The 17,208-nt window shown below is 50.3% G+C and overlaps 1 long non-coding RNA gene across 1 annotated transcript; it reads right to left on the bottom strand.

The window, feature by feature from the left end:
* Positions 1-2,234: 2,234 nt before the first annotated feature.
* On the bottom strand, positions 2,235-8,053 carry LOC140610302 (uncharacterized). The gene is made up of 3 exons (XR_012012017.1): positions 7,831-8,053; positions 4,798-4,969; positions 2,235-2,484 (listed from the first exon to the last, which is right to left on the bottom strand). It is a non-coding gene; the product is annotated as an uncharacterized lncRNA (long non-coding RNA).
* Positions 8,054-17,208: the final 9,155 nt, after the last annotated feature.

The raw sequence follows: 17,208 nt of genomic DNA, 5'->3' as shown, positions 1-17,208 counted from the left end.
TACTATTTCAAAGTTCCCAATGAATGCCTCAGAAGGAGAATGCAATGTTCCAGTGTTTTCCATGCTTATCTGATGGTGAAGCAACTTTTAATTTTTTTAAAGATTTATTTATTCATGAGAGACAGAGGCAGAGACAGGCAGAGGGAGAAGCAGGCTCCCTGCAGGGAGCTCAATGTGAGACTTAATCCCAGGACTCCAGGATCATGCCCTGAGCCACCCAGATGTCCTGCAACTTCTAATTATTTTATTTTTTATCTTTTTTTTTTATAGATTTTATTTGTTTATTCATAGAGACACAGAGAGAGAGAGAGAGAGAGAGAGAGAGAGAGAGAGGCAGAGACACGGGCAGAGGGAGAAGCAGGCTCCATGCAGAGAGCCTGACGTGGGACTCTATCCAGGGTCTCCAGGATCACGCCGTGGGCTGCAGGCAGCTCTAAACTGCTGTGCCACTGGGGCTGCCCTCTAATTTTTTTAAAAAGATTTTATTTTCTTGAGAGAAAAAATATCACTGAAGGCGAGGGGCAGAAGCAGAGGGAGAAGCAGACACCTTGCTAAGCAGGGTGTCCCACTTGGGGCTCCATCCCAGGACCCCAGGATCATGACCCAAGCCAAAGGCAGACACCTAACCGACTGAGCCACCCAGGTGCCCTGATGAAACAGCTTTTCAAAATGAAGAGAAGAAGATGAGGGTTCTGGAGAATTCACATTGAGAAAGACCAAGGTGGGATGCCTGGGTGACTCAGTGGTTGAGCATCTGCCTTCGTTTCAGGGTGTGATCCTGGAGTCCCAGGATCGAGTCCCACATCGGGCTCCCTGCATGGAGCCTGCTTCTCCCTCTGCCTATGTCTCTGCCTCTCTGTGTGTGTCTCTCATGAATAAATAAATAAAATCTTAAAAAAAAAAAGACCAAGGTAATCCAACCTGCCCAGGTTTATATAATGTCACATAAATTATTATTGCCTGTGTCAGAGTGTTGGCTCCAATGTTAGAGCTCCTGTGGCTTCCCACAAGTGACTTGATGTCTCTGCACCTCAGCTTCTTTATTTTCTTTTTTAAGATTTTATTTATTTATTCATGAGAGACACACAGTGAGAGGCAGAGACACAGGCAGAGGGAGAAGCAGGCTCCATGCAGGGAGCCTGATATGGGACTTGATCCCGGGACTCCAGGATCACACCCTGGGCTGAAGGCAGGCGCTAAACCACTGAGCCACCCAGGCGTCCCACAACTTCTTTTCTTAAAATATTTTTTATTTATCTGAGAGAGAGAGAGAACAAGCACGAGTGAGGATAGGGACAGAGAGAAGCAGGCTCCCCGCTGAGCAGGGAAGCCCAATGCAGGAGCTCTATCCCAAGATCATGACCCGAGCCAAAGGCAGACACCCAACTGACTGAGCCAGCCAGGCACCCCTCAATCTCTTCATCTATAAAACAGGACTAAAAAGAACTTGCCTTAAAGTTGTTGGGAGGTTTCTGTGAGTTTTTGCGAGAAAAACATGCAGTGTGGAACCTGGTACAGTCTGTACTCCATAAATGTGAGCCGTGTTACTGTTTATTTATAAAAAAACACAAGGTCTCACTTATTGACTTGCCTTTGTACCATCTCACTTGACTATCACAACTGCTCTGAGGCTGGATGAGGAAGATAAGGCAGATGAGGATAGAACACTCAGGAGGTGAAGTCACCGGCCCAAGGTCCCACAGCCGGCAAGGGGCCAAGGTTCTTGGACCGGGCGTGAGGCCGAAGAACGAGCCAGCCAAGGGCTTGGCATGAAGGTGCTTAGCAGAGTCCGGCTTCTATACTGCCCTCCTTCCTCCTTCCCGTCCAAAAGCCATGCTGGGCCCCCATCTGAAGGTCACCTCTGGGACGACAGCACCTCAGGCCAAGGGCTCCCAGGCTGAGCCTGGCCTTCTTCCCCACCAGCTGAGGTCCCCCCTATCCCTCTCCTCTGTGCCAGGCCTTGCTGCTCTGCATACCCCCTGCCTTATCTGGGGACCTGGGGGCCAGGGGGGTCCCTCCCTTCTCATCAGCCACCCTGGTGGCAAAACAAAGAGGGGGCCTCAGGTGGGCCTCGATTCAGTGAATGAAGCCCAGGCCCTGGGGATTGAGTGGACCTGCCAGGCCACCTGGGGCTGCCCACAGGCAAAACAGACTCACAGAGCCCCACCCCAGGCCTGGCCAAAAATGTTGCCCCAGCCGAAGGCTTGTTCAGAGAAATGACTCAGCTTGGGTGCTCAGATGCAATTTCCATGTTTTATGAACTAAAGGTGTTTTCATAACAGCTGGGGATGATGAGCCAGCAGCAGGCTGTAAACAGTTGAAAACGCCCAGGCCTAGCCCTCACCCACAAGCAGGCCCTCTGAGGCTGGCAGCTTCTCTACCACGGTGCTTCCTTCACGCCCAGGTGAAGCCAAGGACTCCTTGCTTCATCCCAGCAAACAGCACAGGCTCCCAAAATACCGTGGAGGTGCACCTCAGTCATATCTGTAACCAAGGAGGGAGGGAGGGACAGAGTCAGGCCCACAGCCTACAGGACCTGCTTCTGTCCTTCCCCATGCCTCCTCGGGCCTCCGGTTGGACTGGAAGCCTTCCAAGAACCAGTGTCCTGGGACCAAAAGTCTGGGAGGCCCAGCTCTGAGCCAGAATTTGCAGGAGAGGCACCACCACACAGGCAGGGAAGATCCCTCTCTCCCCCACACAATGACAGTTATTCCTGGAGTAGCACATGACACAGGTACCCTTAATCCTCCCTTTGCAGGAGGTGGGATGGTGCCACCCATTCCTTCACCCCCACCCCCTCCATTCCCACCTTCATTCACACAGTTATTCATCAGGACACTCAAAGGCCAATCTGTCAGCTTCACCCCAGGCTTCCCCAGCTCAGTAAATGGCACCACCATCCTCTGGCCAAAAGCCAAGGAGCCTTCTTCCATCCTGATTTTTCCAAAGCAAATCCTGTGCACCTTACCCCTGCTACACATCCAACCTCGGGCCACTCCCCGGCCACCACCCACGGCCACGCTGCTCCCCTCTTGCTTGGACACGCAGCAGAACCACCGGGACTCCTGACCCCAAGGCCTTGGCCTCTAAAATCCATTCTCCACTCATCGGGGTGATGTGGTTGTGGGGCATCTTTCTGACTATACCATGTCCTGCCTTCACGTCCTCCACTGGATCCTACCAGATTTTTTTTTTTTATTTTATTTGTTTATTCATGAGAGACACACACAGAGGCAGAGAGAGAAGCAGGCTCGCTGAGGGGAGCCCAATGCAGAACTCGATCCCAGGACACCAGGATCACTACCTGAGCTGAGGGCAGATGCTCAACTGCTAAGCCACCCAGGAGCCCTGGGATCCTACCAGATATTAAAGCCTTTTTTTTTTTTTTTTAAAGATTCTATTTATTTATTCATGAGAGACACAGAGAGAGAGGCAGAGACACAGGCAGAGGGAGAAGCAAGCTCCATGCAGGGAGCCCGAAGTGGGACTCCATCCCGGGACTCCAGGATCGCGCCCTGGGCCAAAGGCAGGCGCCAAACCGCTGCGCCACCCAGGGATCCCCATATTAAAGCTTTTTAAAGAAACAAAGCGCCCCAGCTTTAGCATCAGGCTATGAAGAGATGAGGTGAACAGAAGAAGGGCTCAGAGGCACAATTGTGTGTAAATGTGAACTTGCTACGTGACAGGCATCACCAACCGGCGGGGAAGAGACTCTTATAGATGGTGCCGGGACAAGTGGTAATCCATATGGAAAAAGTAAAATTAGATCCCCACCTAACATCACACACACAGCTCCAGGTGGATTCAAGGCTTACCTGTGAATAACAAGTGTTTAATACACTTAGGAGAAAATCTAGGAGAATATTTTTATGACCTCCGGGTAAGGAATGATTTCTCTTTTAAATAATTTTTTTGCTAATTACAGCATGTATTAAAGAGAAGTGTGTGTCCTACGTGTACAGCTCGATAAAATTTCAGAAACCGAACCCAGCTCTGTGTCCAGCGCTGGAGCCAAGATATAGGATCCAGCCAGCAACTGGGAAACTCCTGAGGTGCCTCTTGATAAGAAAATATCCAAGGTACAAAAAGTATCAGCCATAAAGGAAAATATTAAATGTGTCTGATAACATTTACATTCAAAATCTGCAGCAAAATATACCATAACCGAGATGACAAGATACGGCCACAACCTGGGAGGAGGTATTTGCAATGCATACAACCAGCAGAAGATTAGTTTCCAGAATATGTAAAAGACCTTTGCAAATCAAAAAGACAGACAACCAACCCAACAGAAAATTCAGTGTAAACTGTGAGCAAACACACCTCACAGAAAAATGAAACCCGTGAGGTCAATGACCGTATAAGAAAAGAGTCTGTCCTTTGCTGGTACCAGAGAAATGCAAATTAAAACAACAGCAAGATATGCTGTCTCCCCCATCAGACTGGCAAAAAAATGAAACAAACAAACAAAAAAAACACAAAAAACTGCCTTTACCAAATGTGGACGCCAGCCTCAGACATGGCGGGTGGTGAGGGGAATGAGATAGCAGGAAGGTCTCTGTCCTCTCCTGGCCAGCATCGTGGTCACTGTGCTCCCTGACTCCAAAGCATCCGGCAGCCCCCATGGCTCCCCATGGCTCCCGACTCCTGAGCCCGAGCTCGTAGGGGGTCTCCCCTTCACGAGAGTAACAACAGTTACTGACCTCACAGAGTCTGTGGGCCAAGAATTTGGACTTGGGCCCAGCAGAGGGGACAGCTGTGCCTGCTCCCCACCCCCTGCCCCTGCCACACACACACCTGGGGCCTCAGCTGGAAGACTTGAGAGCAGAAGCTGGAATCCCGAAGGCCCTTCACTCCCGTGGGGTGTTCAATCAGCAGAAATCTTGGCTTGGCCTTGGCCAGAGCCTCCTTGCGGGGCCTGCCAAGGACTTCCTTGCACCATGGCCATGGGTTCAAAGGTCAGGAGTGACTAGGAGAGAGAGAGGTCCAACTTTATCTCTATGACGACATCTCTGTGGAAGCACAGCGCAGAAGCCCTTGCCACAGCTTCTTCATCGAGGCAGCCACCAAGGGCTGCTCCATTTCACGGAGACAGGAGATGGCCTCCACCTCCTGTGGGCATGCAGCAAGGTCTCAGGCCATGTGGGACTGGAGACATTTCTGTGGCCATTTGTAGACAGTAGACAGAGGAAAATATTCATATTTAGAACTGGAATGAGTCGGGGCAGAGTCACAGCAGGTGTTGATTAGGAGCCTCTTAGGCCTCTGAACAAAACAAGAGGCAGGGAGGCCCCCCACAGAAGCTACTTTTGGAGGGGGGGGATGATTTGCAGGGGAGGCCCACTGATTATCTCAGCTTGGTCATCAATGTGGTAAGTCCTTCCTGGGGCTTCACCTTTTATTATCTGTAAATTGAGTGGGACCAAAAGAAAGGGAGGAGGGACCTCAGTCAACTGTGGGCCCTTTGAGAATCCAATGGAAGGAATGAACCCTCCCCTCCAGGGAAGAAAAGGATACTCAGACACCCTGCCCATAAAACAAGGCTGAAAGTTCCAGGGGCAAGCAGAGTCTGCCCAGCTCCGGGGTTACATGTGGGGCCTCTGGACCCAGAGCATCTGGGTGCAAATTCTGCCCCCAGTCCTTACCAGGAAGGGGACCTCAGGTGAACAACTCGGTCTCTCTGTGCCTCTGTTTCCCCACGTGTAGAAGTTAGGAATGCATTCATCCTTCAGGTAACTGAGGACCCAACCCTCAGAACCTATGGGAGAACAGTGGCTCTGTTTTTCTCATCTGGAAAAGCCCAGATGTGTGTGGTTGTTGGTATTGGTTTGGGAGCTCGGACAGAGGATCTTTGTCCCTTCTCTCAGAAAAATCTCTTCATCCTGAAGACCTCTCCTAAATCTCACTGCCCAGAGTGGGGCCATGTGAGCGGCCCATCATCAGTGAGGATGAGGAATGGGGAGTTAGCTCAGAGGTGCTCAACCAAGGGCCAGCACTGCAACTCTACGGAGTGTTTGGAAACCGTTGGGGGCAGGGACATTTCAGGTTGTCACAGTGATTGGGCATTTAGTGGAAGTGCACACACAAATGTGAGGATCTGGGGAGCAGGCCTGTGGCCAAGGTCCAAGAGGAGACGCTGCAGAGAACCAGCTATAGGACCAGGAGGTGGTTCTATAGAGGGGGACACAGTGTCTCTGCTCTTGCTCTCATGTTCCTTGGAACTACTTGCTGAGGCCTCGGGGGGGCCGCCCAAAGCATCGCCACATCCTGCTGTGTCATGCCACATCCTTTGGTCAGTCCTCAAAGGGACCCTGACTCAGCAGCTAACGCAATGAGCAGGTAAAAGGAAGTGGGAGAAACGTCACTGTTGCCTGTTACCATGTCCTTCCGCCTGGCCTAGTTCCCGGCAGGCAGGGAGTCAGCCCCCCGGTTGGTGTGGGCCAAAACCAGAACTCCACCAGTGGGCCCGCTCAGGGGTGGGCAGGACCTCTGCCACCATCAGGACTGGGGGATGAGAGGACTGAATCCGATCTCTGAGCAAGAGGGAGGAGGTTACCCCCCCAACCCCAGCCCGTGGGACAGAGAACCAGATCTCACCATTCCCATTCCCGGGGAGGGACACCGACCAGGGGCAGGGCAGTTTCAGGAAGTCTGCCCTCTGCTCACAGTGGGGCCTAAACGGGAGGCTTCATGGACACAGCTTAAAGGTAGTGGGTTTCGTTGTTGCTATTCTGAGGATAAAAGCAGATCGTATTCACAGTCAAAACATTTGACAGGCCCAAGGAAGAAATGAAAAATCCAGCCTCAGGCCCATCTTGGACAGCTGCTCTCAGCCTGCTGGGTGGTTGTGTTTCAGTGCCTATAGGTAAACTTCATTTATACGTACTATTTTATAACAAGGCCCCTTTTTTCCTTTTAAAATTACAGTATGTGGGGCAGCCCTGGTGGCTCAGCGGTTTAGCACTGCCTTCAGCCCAGGGCCTGATCCTGATGACCCGGGATCAAGTCCCATGTCAGGCTCCCTGTATGCAGCCTGCTTCTCCCTTTGCCTGTGTCTCTGCCTCACTCTCTCTCTCTCTGTCTCTCATGAATAAATAAAATAAAATAAAATAAAATAATAAAATTACAGTATGGGCCATATTTTTGTTTTAAAACTCTATAGACAGGGAAGCCCGGGTGGCTCAGTGGTTTGGCGCTGCCTTCTGCCCAGGCCTGATCCTGGAGACTGGGATCGAGTCCCACATTGGGCTCCCTGCATGGAGCCTGCTTCTCCTTCTGCCTGTGTCTCTGCCTCTCTCTGTGTCTCTCATGAATAAATAAATAAAATATTAAAAAAAAAAAACCTCTATAGACAAGGCAAAGTTTGCTCTTCCTTTCCTTCTTCCACCCAGGGGCACCAAAGTCCCTATTCCCAGTGTCACCTGGGTGATGTGGGTGGGCACACAGGAGCTGAGGTCCCCGGGGATGGGCTTTTGGGAAGCCAGAGGTTGGCAGAGTGACATCCTCTGCTTGCCAGCACTGGCTTCCAAGCAGGAGATTCACTGATCTACCTGTCCAGGCCCCAGCCACCCAGCCCCAGGGGGAGTCCCCGCCACGGAAGGAAGCTCCCGATCCGTAGCTCTGCCTGTCCGTAGCTCCCACCACGGAACGTGGGCAGCAGGGGCAGCTGTTTGGAGACTTCTGGGTCGCTCTGCAGACAGGGCCCCATCATCCCTCTTGGCCTTCCCCAGGTCCAGGAGGAATCAATTTTCTTACCTCCAGGCTTGGCCGAGGTGCATTAGCTCTGGCGACTGCAGAGCCAGTGTGAGGTGGCCTGTTTCCCACACCTACCTGTGGGTCACGGGCTGGGCTCTCGCAGCTGGAAAGGTCCTCAGGTGATCCCAGCTGCCTTCCCTCCGCACCTGCTGTGTGCAGGGCATTGTGCCATGCACTTTATAGAATTAGTTCATCCCTTTCTTGTGACATCCCAGCAGGGAGGTATCATTATCCCCCATTTAATGGATGAGGAAATTAAAGACAGCAGCCATGTTCCGGGCACGGGGCCTCCCCAACATCTGCCCACTGCAGCCCTGCTGACTCATGGAGCCCAGAAAGTCCACATTTTATAAGGTCAACCCAAGTACCCTGGGATTTCCCATTCTGCACTTGTTGACACGGAGGGCTAGAATGGCTTATTTCCGCCGGGCACACGGATGGGCGTGAGGACATACACGTGCACTCTGTCTCTGGGACCAACTGTGCAATTACAGGTGACAGCTTCCAGGGGAGGAGTGGGAAGACCAGAGCTCCACCTCTTCCTGCTAACGTCCAGCCTAAACTTGGCCATGTCTCACTCCCTAAGCCTTGGTTTCCTCATCTGAGGAATCCTAACCCCATGACTCTCAAAGGGCAGGCATGGTGAAGACGTTCCTTTTGCCCTCCAACCTTCCTCCTCAAGGGCAGGCTTCCAGCAGTGATAGACAGCCTTTACGTTTCGCCTTGTGTGCGAGTGCTGACGGATCAGCAGCAGCTGTCTGGAACACGGTAGAGAGAAGGATTCTACAGCTGTGTGGTGATGGATTAGCAAAGTCTGCCATGGGCAAGGGTAACGAAGTGGTGGTACGTGTGCTGTGTGTTTGCCATACCTGGCATCCTCCAAGTGTCTTGTCCCAAGTGAACCCTCAAGGAGTTCCCCAAATGCTCCCCACAGGTGATGTGCCCCATTAACCCCATTTCTGTGAAGACAAACTCCCTGTTGAGAGGGGATTTTGCATTGGTTCCTGCCATAGCCACTTCCTGTCCCAGATAACTGGCTCCAGTACCTGCGCTGGGGTTTATCTGTGAAATCATACTGCTCTCTGTTAGCTCTTCCATTCTGGGGACTGCTGTCATGGAAAACAGGGCCCTCAGGCTGCCTACTTTCCTGGCAGTGCCCCTGCTTCTAAATATCCCCATGACCAAACCTCACACTGCCTCATGACGCATTCGGGCCTGACATGCCACTTCGTACCTGATTTACGTGGGTGACACAGCAGAATGTGTGACCCTCCCAACGAGTGCGTTTTATTTAAATTTTTAACATTTTATTTATTCGTAAAAAAAAAAAAAAAAAAACATTTTATTTATTCGTGAGAGACACAGAGAGAGGCAGAGGCAGGCAGAGGGAGAAGCAGGCTTGCTGCGGGAGCCCAATGCAGGACTCGACAATCCCATGACCCCGGGATCATGACCTGAGTCGAAGGCAGATGCTCGACCACTGAACCACCCAGGTGCCCCCCAATGAGTGCATTTTTAAAAAGCAGAAATTTAATGATGGAACTCCATACATTGTGGCTGATAGTTGGGACACGTCTGGTGATGTGGGGATGGCCCGACATTCCTCAAATGAGTCGGGCCAGTGAGTATCTGGATCGGCTTCATCTCACCTTTGTCACTATTTGCAGGTCTCGGTTGCATTTCCTCCCAGGACAGTCTTGTTTGGCTCTGATAGGTGATTCCGCTCCACCCTGCTCCCCAGGCCTTCTGGGTCATAGGGCTCCCCACCCACTGCTGAGGACCAAGGAGAAAGTCCTGTGCTGGTCAGTAGCTCTAGATTGCAGAGAATGCCTTCTAGTGGTAGAGGACATTTTGCAGGATCCCAAAACTTTCCTGAAATTAGGAATCTCACTGCCAGCCAGTGCATACATCCCTCCCACAGCTCCTCACCAAATGGATACTCAGTTTCCACTTTAATGCCTCCAAAGATGAGGAGCTCAGTTGGAAGAATTGGAAATTCTAGGCACCTTTTATTTTTTAATTCGTGTCTTTATATAGATTCAAGTTTTCTACAGTGAAACTATTCATTCAACAAATATTAATGGAGTACCTACTATGTGACAGCACTGTTGTAGCCACTGGGGACAAGCAGTGAACAAAACAGATAAAAATCCTGCCTTCATAGAGCTGACAATCCAGTAGGGGAGGGGAAAGGCAACAAGCAAACAGGTAAAAAGAAGACAGAACCTGTCCAATGTTGAAAAGTGCTATGGAGAAAAGATGAAGCAAGAAAAGGAGGATGGGAGTGTTACATTTGCATCTTATTTTATTTTTTAAGATTTCTTTATTTAGGGATCCCTGGGTGGCTCAGCGGTTTAGCGCCTGCCTTCAGCCCAGGGCATGATCCTGGAGTCCCGGGATCGAGTCCCACATCGGGCTAAGCATGGGGCCTGCTTCTCCCTCTGCCTGTGTCTCTGCCCCCCGCCCCTCTCTGTGTCTCTCATGAATAAATAAATAAAATATTTTTTTAAAAAAGATTTCTTTATTTATTCATGAGAGACACAGAGGCAGAAACACAGGCAGAGGGAGAAGCAGGCTCCCCACGGGGAGCTCGATGCGGGACTCGACCCCAGGACCCCAGCATTACACCCTGAGCCAAAGGCAGATGCTTAATCACTGAGCCACCCAGGCATCCCTCTACATTTGCATTTTAACATACTGTAGACAGTGAAGGTGACATTTGAGCAAAGTCCTGAGAGAGATGGCCAGGCTAGGGCATGTGGGTGTTGTGCAAGAGAAGTCCAGGTAGAATGGCCAGTGCAAAGGCCCTGAGGTAAGAGGGCTATTGGAGGGACTGAGAAATAGCAGGGAGGCCAGTGCACTGTAGCCAAATGAGCCAGGTGGAGACCTATGGGAGATGAGATGGGGTCAGGAAGGCCCAGGGCTACAGTAAATGGTGCTTGCTTGTGTATGGCTTTGGTAATGCAAGAAGCCAAGTTTTTTTAAATAGCAAAAGGTTGGATTCTAGTAGAAGCTCCAACCCAGATGAATATCCAGATCCAATCATGGAGAGCCAAGTGAAGACCACACTGGGAACTGCTCAATGGCACCAGCATTTCTGGAACTCAAACAGTGCCTGGCATGTCATGTGGAGCCAAAGAGACAAGATAACTTAGTTTTACAAGCGATTGTATTGATGTAGGAAAATGGAAACCAAATTACTACATAATTTGGTAAGTGGCTTAACAGAGAGGGCTGGGCTTCCTTGGGCCCAGTGGGGGCTGGGGCAGGGTGCCAGTATCCTCAGGCCTGGATCTGAGGAAGGGAGCATAGGTGAGCATGGATGGGTACTCTTCCTGGCTGCCTTGGGCCTGGGAGCACCTCTCAGGACCTCCACCAGGAAAGAGTATTTGGCAGACAGCTGGAATACCCAGTTGTGGTGAGGACCCAGGCATTTGTTATATGAACCTTCTAGTAAGTCAACACTGAGTATCCTGATCCTTTGGAGGCCAAACCCCCACCCACCCTGGGGCAGCCACTGAGAAGGACTCCACTAAGTCATCCTCTTCCTCATCAAACTATCGATGCCTATTGCCCAGAAGCCTGTGTAGCTCAGACATGCCCCATGACCTGGTCCCTTAGGTGGAGGCTTCTGGCTCCAGGCCAAACTGACCACCTTCTCTCCTGGAGCTGGAGCTACGAGAAGCAAGGGCAGGCCCAGGACAGGGAAAGAACAAACAGGCAGTGGCAGGAGAGGGGGTAAAAGGTAAAGTGAGACAGGGCAGGAGTTGGGGTAAATAGGAGGCCATCGGGAGGTGATGACCACAGAGTCTGCACTGTCCCGCCCTGGCCCAGCAGAGCTGGCCAGGGACTCCACAGGAACATTTAGAACTCAGCCCTCCACCAGGACCTGACAACGTGTCATTGTTACAGTCACAGACATAGATCGTTTTCTTCTAACTGGTATTTTTGGCTTGTGTTTCTTCACTCCAATACGGAGAGAGAGAAGGCAGGGTCACAATACAGGCTTGGCACACTTTTTCCACCCAGGACTTGGAGGAGAGGATCCCCTGGGAGTCCAGGTCCCACTGGGGACTGCAACCCTCACATTCTCCTTTTGCCCTCTGCTCTAGCCCCATATATCCTGCCTAGGCTAGCACAACAGGGCCTGGCCTAGGCGAGCAGTTATGACCAGGATCTGATGGCAAAGAGCTTAGTAAGTTTCCTGCACCGGCCATCAGCCCTTAGTGGTCATTGGGGTCAGTGACATGGGTTCACCATTTCCTGTACATGTATTTGACCCAGAGCAAGTTATTTAATCCTTCCAAGACTAAATGTTCTCATCTGTAAAATGGGTAGTTCTTGCTTTATAGAGTGGTTTGGAGGATTACATACAACCATGCATGTAAAGCATTGAGCATAGCAGTACTCATACCAAGTACTCAGTGAGTGTTGGCCATTGTAGTATTTTCATCACCATTACCATTGGCCTGACCACCTTACAATCTACTGTTGACACAGGATTTCACTGCCGGAGTTTGCATTTGTGTTTATGATTGTGTTGGCATCAAGCAGTCCTTTTTAATTGCTGCTGGCTAACAAGAAAAGAACAGAGGCGGATTTAATGCGTAAATGATGCGTTGAAGCCAAGTGAAGGCCAAATGATGTAACAACCCACTGTGTAAACAGAAGTATTGCAGTAATTCAAATAGAGAAAAGTAGTGGGAGAACTGAGTCATCTGCAGCACATGGCAGCATCCGTAGACATCTCAAAACCCAAAAAGAGCTCTGTTCTCATTGGTCCCATGTCCCCGCAAGCAGCGATTGGTTTCAGCCAAACAACATCATCCTTCCCTTCAGACTAATGTTCATTTTGAATTGTATTGAGTTTGTAGTTTTGTTTGTGTGTGTTATGTGAATTTTTCCAGAATGTATTGCTAAGTAAAAAATTGTTATACGCTACCTTTTGATAAGAAGGGGGCGTATAAGAATATACATGGAGAGGGATCCCTGGGTGGCGCAGCGGTTTGGCGCCTGCCTTTGGCCCAGGGCGCGATCCTGGAGACCCAGGATCGAATCCCACATCGGGCTCCCGGTGCATGGAGCCTGCCTCTCCCTCTGCCTGTGTCTCTGCCTCTCTCTCTCTCTCTCTATCATAAATAAATAAAAATTAAAAAAAAAAAAAAAAAGAATATACATGGAGAGAGAGAAAAATGTGTATGTATATATATATTTTTTTCCAGAAAGAAACACTGGAAGGATAAATCAGCTCTAATAAAAATTGGTATTCAGGTGTAGAGGGGAACTGTACAGAAGGGGCAGATGTAGGATCCCTTGTGTATTTTTCTGTACAGTTTTGACCTTTGAATCATTTTGGATTGATGGCTGCATAAGAACAGTGAAAAGGAATATATACCTAATATAACACAAATAATTTACCTCAATCAGCATTGGGGAGGCTGCAGGAGTCTCCTTCCCATAAAGGGAACGTATGTGGCTCAGATTAGAAGCATGCTGTTGGTGATAAACAGCCTTCTTGCTCCCCAGGAGAACTATCTTTCTAGAATACTATCTGGAAGTATTTCTTCTCTCTAAACAACAAGAAGGTCAGGAAGAACAGCCCTGGCAGGACCCTCCGACGAGAAAGCCCAGAAAGCACAATGCTGTGGCCAATGCTAGGAGATAGTATAGCCACCTGTCCCCTATGTGGCCAGACCATCAGGTGCCCCTCAGGGAGCACTGTCCTCTAATGTGCCTGAACCGGCTTCTATAGCCCCCAACCCCCAAGTAGGCGTCAGGGTGTGGGATGGCAGGTGCCAGCAAGGCCCTGCCAGTCTCAATCTGCTTGGTCCATTTGCCCCAGCGGGCTGCCCACATACTCTGCATGTCATGATGTGAACGAGTCAGGAAGCACTGTCTCACAGGACTGTCTGCTGATCTCTGAACTCAGAGATAAGAGGTGAAAAGAACAGATAGCTTGCAGAATGGGTACAAGTCACCTTGCAGGAACCCCAGGGACCAGGCCATACCAAAGGCTGCTTTGAGCACAGACAGCAGTGTGAGGAGGCTACTAGCGCTCCTGTCTAGGAAAAAAATTAGTCTGATGGCCCCAGAAGAAGAGCTGCAATGAGGCAAGAGATTTCATGCCCGAAAGCCTGGTTTTAGGCCAATGTAGAAGCATCAGGAGAGCATTCCTGCTTCAGAAAGGAGGAGGAGGAGGCCACTTAATCACAGAGGCCATCGATTCTGGCCAGGTGCTGTGCCGAGCACTTTACAGGCATCACCTGATGAGTTGGGTAGATTTTTACCCCATTTTACGGAGGAGGGGACTGGGGCCCCAGGAGGTGACCTATTTTGCCTGGGGGGCATTCAGAGCTGGGTTTGGATGGATAACCAGAACACCTGGGAGGCGTCTTGCAAGGTTTGTGTGGGGGAAGGGCAGTTCAGCAGTTCAGCCGGACACACATTAGAGAATCAGCAGTGTGTATGGCGGGGAGGACACAGGCAGGCAGGCCTTGTCCAAGGAAGAGCCAAAAGTGAATCACAGCCGGGCAGCCTGCACCATGATGCCTGAGGGAACCTGGCTTCTGATTCAGCCATGGTTCACTTCTAGAAGCAGAAAGCTGCGTGGTTTGTTTAAGTATGTCGGCTTTCCATTACGGGTCCCTAAGTTCATATCGTGGGTCTCCCTCTTCTTAACTATGACTCCCAGCAAGCTGTCTAGACCTCAGTTTCCTAATCTGTAAGATGGAGATAATAACAGAGCCTGCCTCAGGGGTGTTCTGAGCAATGAAACAACCAGCATAAAGCGCTTAGCATAGTCACGGCATCAGTGAACAAGCGCTCTGTGACTTTCAGGCATTAACTCAAAGCAGCCCTTGTTGCCAAGTCACTTGCTAGGATGCCCACATAGATGTGGTTCAGGAAGACGTCCCCCTGACATAACCACATTACCCTCTTTATTATTTGTGTTCCAGAGTACCTAACGATGACCTGAACTTCTCCTACAACCTGGCTTACTGTTGTCTGCCTCCCTTACCACAACTGGAGCACTGGAGGAGAGTCTGCCCTCAGCAGGTGCTCAAACAATGTCTAAGGCACAAATGTATGAAATGCCTGGTGCACAATAACCCTCCAAACACAGGTTTTCATGGTCCCAATACCTTATCCTCACCCGGAGTCCTCTCCTTGCTCCCCCGCTTCACTCATGGCTTCTTGAGAACCTTGGTTGGAGGTCTCCATCAGCTAAAAAAGCTCTCAAAGTCCCTCACTGTTTGCAATGGCTCTCCCTCCTGTTCATCTCCAGCACCCCACCCTGCCAAGTGCACCCCTTTGGGCACTAGCGCTGGTGCCTTTGATGTGTCAATGGCTCCTATACTGGCTCTCTGCTCCTGGGTGGGGGGGTACCGCGCCCCTCTGAGCAATAGTGCCTGCTCTCCTCCAGGTATTAACCGACTTTCTCCTCAGCAATGTTTGTTTTAGCGATTAAAGTTAGTGGAGGAGTCCATAAGGTCCAGAATCATCTGTTCCCTTCCTGGCAGCCAGCAGTTTGTTTGTCATTTCATTTCCCCAAGCCCCTGATCATATGGTTCCAGACACATTGGTTTGATAGCATCACCTGAGGCCAACACTCCAGCACTTCCTCTGAGCTGGGGGCTGGGCTCTCACTGGCTTCACGCTGGCTTTCTCTCCTTTCTCAGGCCAGCCTTGAGGCCCATGATGTCTTTTCTTCTGTTTTCTTAAGTACTACACTGATCTTAAGTGCCCCCAATTTATCTGGCACAGTCAGGAAACAGGCATGTTAGTAAACTTTCAAAATAATGCCTTCTAACCACGAAAACTTCAACAATTAAAGATACTTTAAAAACAGATTAATCAAGATATGACTGACACACTATAAACTGCACATATTTAAAACATACAAACTGGGGATCCCTGGGTGGCTCAGCGGTTTGGTGCCTATCTTCGGCCCAGGGCGTGATCCTAGAGACCTGGGATCGAGTCCCACATCGGGCTCCTTGCATGGAGCCTGCTTCTCCCTCTGCCTATGTCTCTGCCTCTCTCTCGGTGTCTCTCATGAATAGATAAATAAAATCTTAAAAAAAAAAAAAAAAACATACAAACTGATCCATTTTGACATCTGGATACACCCACAGAACCCTCAACACAATCAAGATAATGAAGAGGTCTGTCCATTGGTACCAAATTCGCTTTCTTTTTTTTTTCCCCCAAAGATTTTATTTATTTATTCATGAGAGTCACAGAGACACTTAGGCAGAGGGAGAAGCAAATTCCCTGTGGGGAGCCTGATGTGGGACTCGATCCCAGGACCAGGGATCATGACCCTGAGCCAAAGGCAGACGCTCACCCACTGAGCCACCCAGGTGCCTGGTCCAATCTGCTTTCTAAATACATATTTAATGCAAAGCTGTCTCCCCTACCTTAGTCAACAGTGTGATCAATATGATTGTTCTTTCCTTGATGCAGTATTATCTGCTGTTACTAAAGAGGTGCTGTAGAGAGATACATAGGACCGTTTGCCCTGGATACTAAATGGCCCCATTGTTGTGCTGCCGTGCCAGGGAGTTTGGAGTCTGGCAGTTTTCTCCCTTACTGCCAGCTGTCAACTCCTGTTGCTTTGAACCCTGGCATACCATCCACCTCCTGCCCCATTCCCATTCCTCACTCTGGACTAGTGGCTCTCTGCTGGGGGCGGCTCTGCCCCTCTCTTCCCCGGGGACATTAGACGGTGTCTGGGGATGGTTTTTTGGCTGTCACGATGGGGTGATGGTGCTACAGGCACCTGGTGTGTAGAGACCAGTGATATTGCTAAACATCGTACGGTACACAGGACAATCCCCACAAAAAAGAATGATCTGATGGCCCAAGGTATCAAGAGCACTGAGGTTGAAAAACCCCATTCCGGGTGACAAACTGATTGGAAAACTGAACAAGAAGTCATGAAAACGGACAGTTTTACTTTTCTGGATTGGGAAGGAGAAGGAAGAGCAGGGATTTGTCACAGTTGCAAGGACACAGGAGGGTGCAGGTTTTCGAAAACACTGATGTGCTCGCAGGCACCTGCTTCCAACCTTAGCAGACGTGGTCGCTGGCTTCCCAAGGACAAGCACTAAGGAACTCAGGTCTCTCAGGCACCGGGGCCCTGCATTCAACAGGTGCTCAGTGAATGTCTGCCAGGTAGGACTGCACCCAAAGCATCTATTAGGTGCCCAATAGTGGGTAACACTGGCTGGGTACCAGAAGTCAAGGAAGAAGACACACAGAGGGCAGAGGGAAGCCATTAAGCCGGTAAATGACTTTGGGATGTGGCTACACAGGCAAAGGTAAGCACAACACCTCCCCCCCCCACCACCAATAACTAGGAAAATGAGGAGGGCTGGCCATGCTGGGATCCTGTCCCAGCGAGACCAGATGTCACCACCCAATCATTTCTGGCTCCTCCCCCCACCCACA

The sequence above is a fragment of the Canis lupus genome, chromosome 2 (genome assembly GCF_048164855.1).
Source record: "Canis lupus baileyi chromosome 2, mCanLup2.hap1, whole genome shotgun sequence".
NCBI lineage: Eukaryota > Metazoa > Chordata > Mammalia > Carnivora > Canidae > Canis > Canis lupus.
The sequence above is the reverse complement of the archived record's forward strand: the minus strand, read 5'-3'. Positions and strand labels throughout refer to the sequence as shown.